The following is a 5,000-nucleotide window of genomic DNA, read 5'->3' as shown; positions in this document are numbered from 1 at the left end:
TTTACTAGGAGGCCAGGTGTTGGTAGTTGATGGTATCTAATAGGAGGCCAGGTGTTGGTAGTTGATGGTATCTAGGAGGCCAGGTGTTGGTATTTGATGGTATCTACTAGGAGGCCAGGTGTTGGTAGTTGATGGCATCTACTAGGAGGCCAGGTGTTGGTAGTTGATGGTATCTAGGAGGTCAGGTGTTGGTAGTTTATGGTATCTATGAGGCCAGGTGTTGGTAGTTGATGGTATATATGAGGCCAGGTGTTGGTAGTTGATGGCATCTACTAGGAGGCCATGTGTTGGTAGTTGATGGTATCTAGGAGGCCAGGTGTTGGTAGTTGATGGTATCTATGAGGCCAGGTGTTGGTAGTTGATGGTATATATGAGGCCAGGTGTTGGTCGTTGATGGTATCTATGAGGCCAGGTGTTGGTAGTTGATGGTATTTATGAGGCCAGGTGTTGGTCGTTGATGGTATCTAGGAGACCAGGTGTTGGTAGTTGATGGTATCTAGGAGACCAGGTGTTGGTAGTTGATGGTATCTAGGATACCAGGTGTTGGTAGTTGATGGTATCTAGGAGGCCAGGTGTTGGTAGTTGATGGTACATAGGAGGCAAGGTGTTGGTAGTTGAGGGTATCTAAGAGGCCAGGTGTTGGTAGTTGATGGCATCTACTAGGAGACCAGGTGTTGGTAGTTGATGGTACATATGAGGCCAGGTGTTGGTAGTTGATGGTACATAGGAGGCCAGGTGTTGGTAGTTGATGGTACATAGGAGGCCAGGTGTTGGTAGTTGATGGTACATAGGAGGCAAGGTGTTGGTAGTTGAGGGTATCTAAGAGGCCAGGTGTTGGTAGTTGATGGCATCTACTAGGAGACCAGGTGTTGGTAGTTGATGGTACATATGAGGCCAGGTGTTGGTAGTTGATGGTACATAGGAGGCCAGGTGTTGGTAGTTGATGGTATCTAGGAGGCCAGGTGTTGGTAGTTGATGGCATCTACTAGGAGACAAGGTGTTGGTAGTTGATGGTACATAGGATACCAGGTGGTGGTAGTTGATGGTACATAGGAGGTCATGTGTTGGTAGTTGATGGTACATAGGAGGCCAGGTGTTGGTAGTTGATGGTACATATGATACCATGTGTTGGTAGTTGATGGTACATAGGAGGCCAGTTGTTGGTAGTTGATGGTACATAGGAGGCCAGGTGTTGGTAGTTGATGGTACATAGGAGGTCAGGTGTTGGTAGTTGATGGTACATAGGAGGCCAGGTGTTGGTAGTTGATGGTACATAGGAGGCCAGGTGTTGGTAGTTGATGGTACATAGGAGGCCAGGTGTTGGTAGTTGATGGTACATAGGATACCAGGTGTTGGTAGTTGATGGTACATAGGGGGCAGGTGTAGGTAGTTGATGGTATGTATCTAAGAGGCCAGGTGTTGGTAGTTGATGGCATCTACTAGGAGACCAGGTGTTGGTAGTTGATGGTACATATGAGGCCAGGTGTTGGTAGTTGATGGTACATAGGAGGCCAGGTGTTGGTAGTTGATGGTATCTAGGAGGCCAGGTGTTGGTAGTTGATGGCATCTACTAGGAGACCAGGTGTTGGTAGTTGATGGTACATAAGATACCAGGTGTTGGTAGTTGATGGTACATAGGAGTCCATGTGTTGGTAGTTGATGGTACATAGGAGGCCAGGTGTTGGTAGTTGATGGTACATAGGATACCATGTGTTGGTAGTTGATGGTACATAGGAGGCCAGTTGTTGGTAGTTGATGGTACATAGGAGGCCATGTGTTGGTAGTTGATGGTACATAAGAGGTCAGGTGTTGGTAGTTGATGGTACATAGGAGGCCAGGTGTTGGTAGTTGATGGTACATAGGAGGCCAGGTGTTGGTAGTTGATGGTACATAGGAGGCCAGGTGTTGGTAGTTGATGGTACATATGATACCAGGTGTTGGTAGTTGATGGTACATAGGGGGGAGGTGTTGGTAGTTGATGGTACATAGGAGGCCAGGTGTTGGTAGTTGATGGTACATAGGAGGCCAGGCGTTGGTAGTTGATGGTACATAGGAAGCCAGGTGTTGGTAGTTGATGGTACATAGGGGGGCAGGTGTTGGTAGTTGATGGTACATATGATATCAGGTGTTGGTAGTTGATGGTACATATGAGGTCAGGTGTTGGTAGTTGATGGTACATAGGAGGCCAGGTGTTGGTAGTTGATGGTACATAGGAGGTCAGGTTTTGGTAGTTGATGGTACATATGATTCCAGGTGTTGGTAGTTGATGGTACATAGGAGGTCAGGTGTTGGTAGTTGATGGTACATAGGAGGCCAGGTGTTGGTAGTTGATGGTACATAGGAGGCCAGGTGTTGGTAGTTGATGGTACATAGGAGTTCAGGTGTTGGTAGTTGATGGTACATAGGATGCCAGGTGTTGGTAGTTGATGGTACATAGGAGGCCAGGTGTTGGTAGTTGATGGTACATAGGAGACCAGGTGTTGGTAGTTGATGGTACATAGGGGGGCAGGTGTTGGTAGTTGATGGTACATAGGAGACCAGGTGTTGGTAGTTGATGGTACATAGGAGACCAGGTGTTGGTAGTTGATGGTACATAGGAGGCCAGGTGTTGGTAGTTGTTGTTCAGACATCACTGAGGAACTCAGTGATGTCAGCGAGACAAGATGTGTGGACAGTGCAGAGGATGACGGAGCAGTTTCATTTAATTGTTCTTCAGTCTGTTGTTGGATTATTCCTTCTTCATTTTTCAACACTTACACATGAATTTTATTGCGACCAAAGGTCGCAGTTAACTATGAAAACTATGAAAACTCACTCAATCTGTCACTCACAATCCCCGCGGGAATGTCCCCATATATGGACACGCATTGTGATATCACGTCTAGTCACTCTATAGTAGGCCGACTCAAATGGAATGTCATATATGGAGATCTAAGGGTTTGAGGTTTGAGGTCAGATGGGTTTGATGAGGTGAATGTCGTGATCTTCATATATGGAGACGGCCATGATAGATATTTTTGGACTTGTTTGTAGACTTTAATTGTTTGTGAATGGAGTTTACATGTGCCCTGCATAATTATAAATCTTCATATGCCCTATGACTTACTTTTCATGTCACATTGATCCCACTGATGTTCATATTATTGCCCTCTCTGCTCAGTGAGATATCTCCTGTATGCTACATTCCGTGGCGTCTTACATTATCTGCATCTCTGTGGAAAACATTATTATTATTTAACCTTGGTGCGGACAGACAGGTACGTGGACACATAGGGACATTGCTGTTCCTTGGAGTGGTTAAAAAACACTGGCAGTGGCGGAGAATGAATGAATGATTACCTGGAAGTCGATGTGTTAAGTAACATCCTTTAAGCCCAAGTGTTTTACTGTACCTCCGTGCTGTTTACATGTTCGACTAATTGAGTATTCAATCAATGGAAGCCATCTGCAGCCAGGGGAAGAGTTAATGAGTCCAATTAGTATTTAAATTACGCAAATGATTTAAGTTCAGAGCTCTATGATGTTAAAAGCAGAGTGCCGTAAAAGCAGAGAGGATTGTGTAGGACAGTGGTTCCCAAAGTGTAGTCTGGGGACCCCCAGGGGTCCTTGATGGAGTTCCAGGGGGTCCCCAGCTAAATGATAGTTTGGAACCAAATGGACCCTTATGGGTCTGTAACTCTGAGAGTGTACAAATGGAACCAAATGGACCCTAACGGGTCAGAGTTAAATTTACATTGATTTTACAATATAAATTGGGGGTCCAAGAGATAGAAATGACATTAAATGGGGGTCTGTAGACTAATGGATGTCAAACTGGGGGGTCCTTGAAATTAAACGGGTTGAGAATCTCTGTTAGAGCTGTAAAAGTATTCTCTTATGGGGGTCTCTGGCATATCTCTTCAAATGGGGGTCCGCGGGAATAATTAGTGTCAATTTGGGGGTCCTTGACATGAAACATTTTGGGAACCACTGTTGTAGGTGAACCGTGTAGCAATGTGCAGAGCAGTGGTTCTCAAAGCGGGATCCTTGGGGGGTGCATGGGGGTCCAAATCTGCACATATACAGTACATACAACCTTGTTACAGTACTTGCAGATACAATCTGCTGTTTTTGTGAAGAATTTAAAAATAAAAATGTAAAAGAATTGGACAATCCTGAATAATTTTTTTGTAAACATTTTTACACACAAATCTTCTGGGGAGGGGGGGGGGGATCCTGGCACAAAACATTTTCAGATACTATTACTACTACTACTACTACTACTACTACTACTATTACTACTACTACTACTACTACTACTACTATTACTACTACTACTACTACTACTACTACTACTATTACTACTACTACTACTACTACTACTACTACTACTACTACTACTACTACTACTAATGCTACTACTACTACTACTAATACTATACTACTACTACTACTACTACTACTACTACAATAATAGTAGACTTTACTTATATAGCACGTTTCATACATAAATGCAGCTCAAATTGCTTTATAGGGCAGAACATAAAAATAGCAATAAAACAATGGCAAAGAACATAAAAAATAAAAGCATAAAAACAAGAAGAAAGAAAAACATAACACGCAGCAAATCAGTCAGAACAGAGTAGTCTAGTTGAGCTTTAATGTCTACAGAGGGTGCGTGTCTGAGCTGGAATGGGAGTTTATTCCAGGCCGTTGGCCCGTAGAAGCAGAAAGCTGCCTCACCATATTTTTTTGTGTAGACATTTTTTAGCCAGTTCAAGCAGACCAGCAATGGAGGACCCGAGGGGGGCGGTTAGGAACATATCTAGGTAGGCAGTCACGGAGTTAAGAAGGTGCAAGACCATTTAGGGCTTTAAAAAACAAGTAAAATAATTTTAAAATCAATCCTAAAAAAACACCGGGAGCCAATGTAGTGAAGCTAAGATGGAGGGTCCGTGACCAGATATGTTAATTTGGGAGTCCTTGGCATGAAACCGTTTGAGAACCACTGCTTTAGAGCT

The 5,000-nt window shown here is 43.9% G+C and overlaps 2 protein-coding genes across 2 annotated transcripts in view; both read right to left on the bottom strand.

Annotated features, from left to right (window-relative positions):
* LOC306923424 (tripartite motif-containing protein 14) overlaps positions 1-5,000 on the bottom strand; it is a 493,176-nt gene that overhangs the window by 400,169 nt on the left and 88,007 nt on the right. The gene's annotated exons all lie outside the window — the stretch shown is intronic.
* The window catches only part of reln (reelin), a gene marked incomplete at its 5' end in the record, with an annotated part of 168,034 nt that overhangs the window by 158,056 nt on the left and 4,978 nt on the right, over positions 1-5,000 (bottom strand). The window lies entirely within an intron of this gene.

Source organism: Electrona antarctica (assembly GCF_951216825.1).
Source record: "Electrona antarctica genome assembly, chromosome: 5".
In the NCBI taxonomy this organism is placed as follows: Eukaryota; Metazoa; Chordata; class Actinopteri; order Myctophiformes; family Myctophidae; genus Electrona; species Electrona antarctica.
Note: the sequence above shows the minus strand (reverse complement) of the source record. Positions and strands in the feature narration are given on the sequence as shown.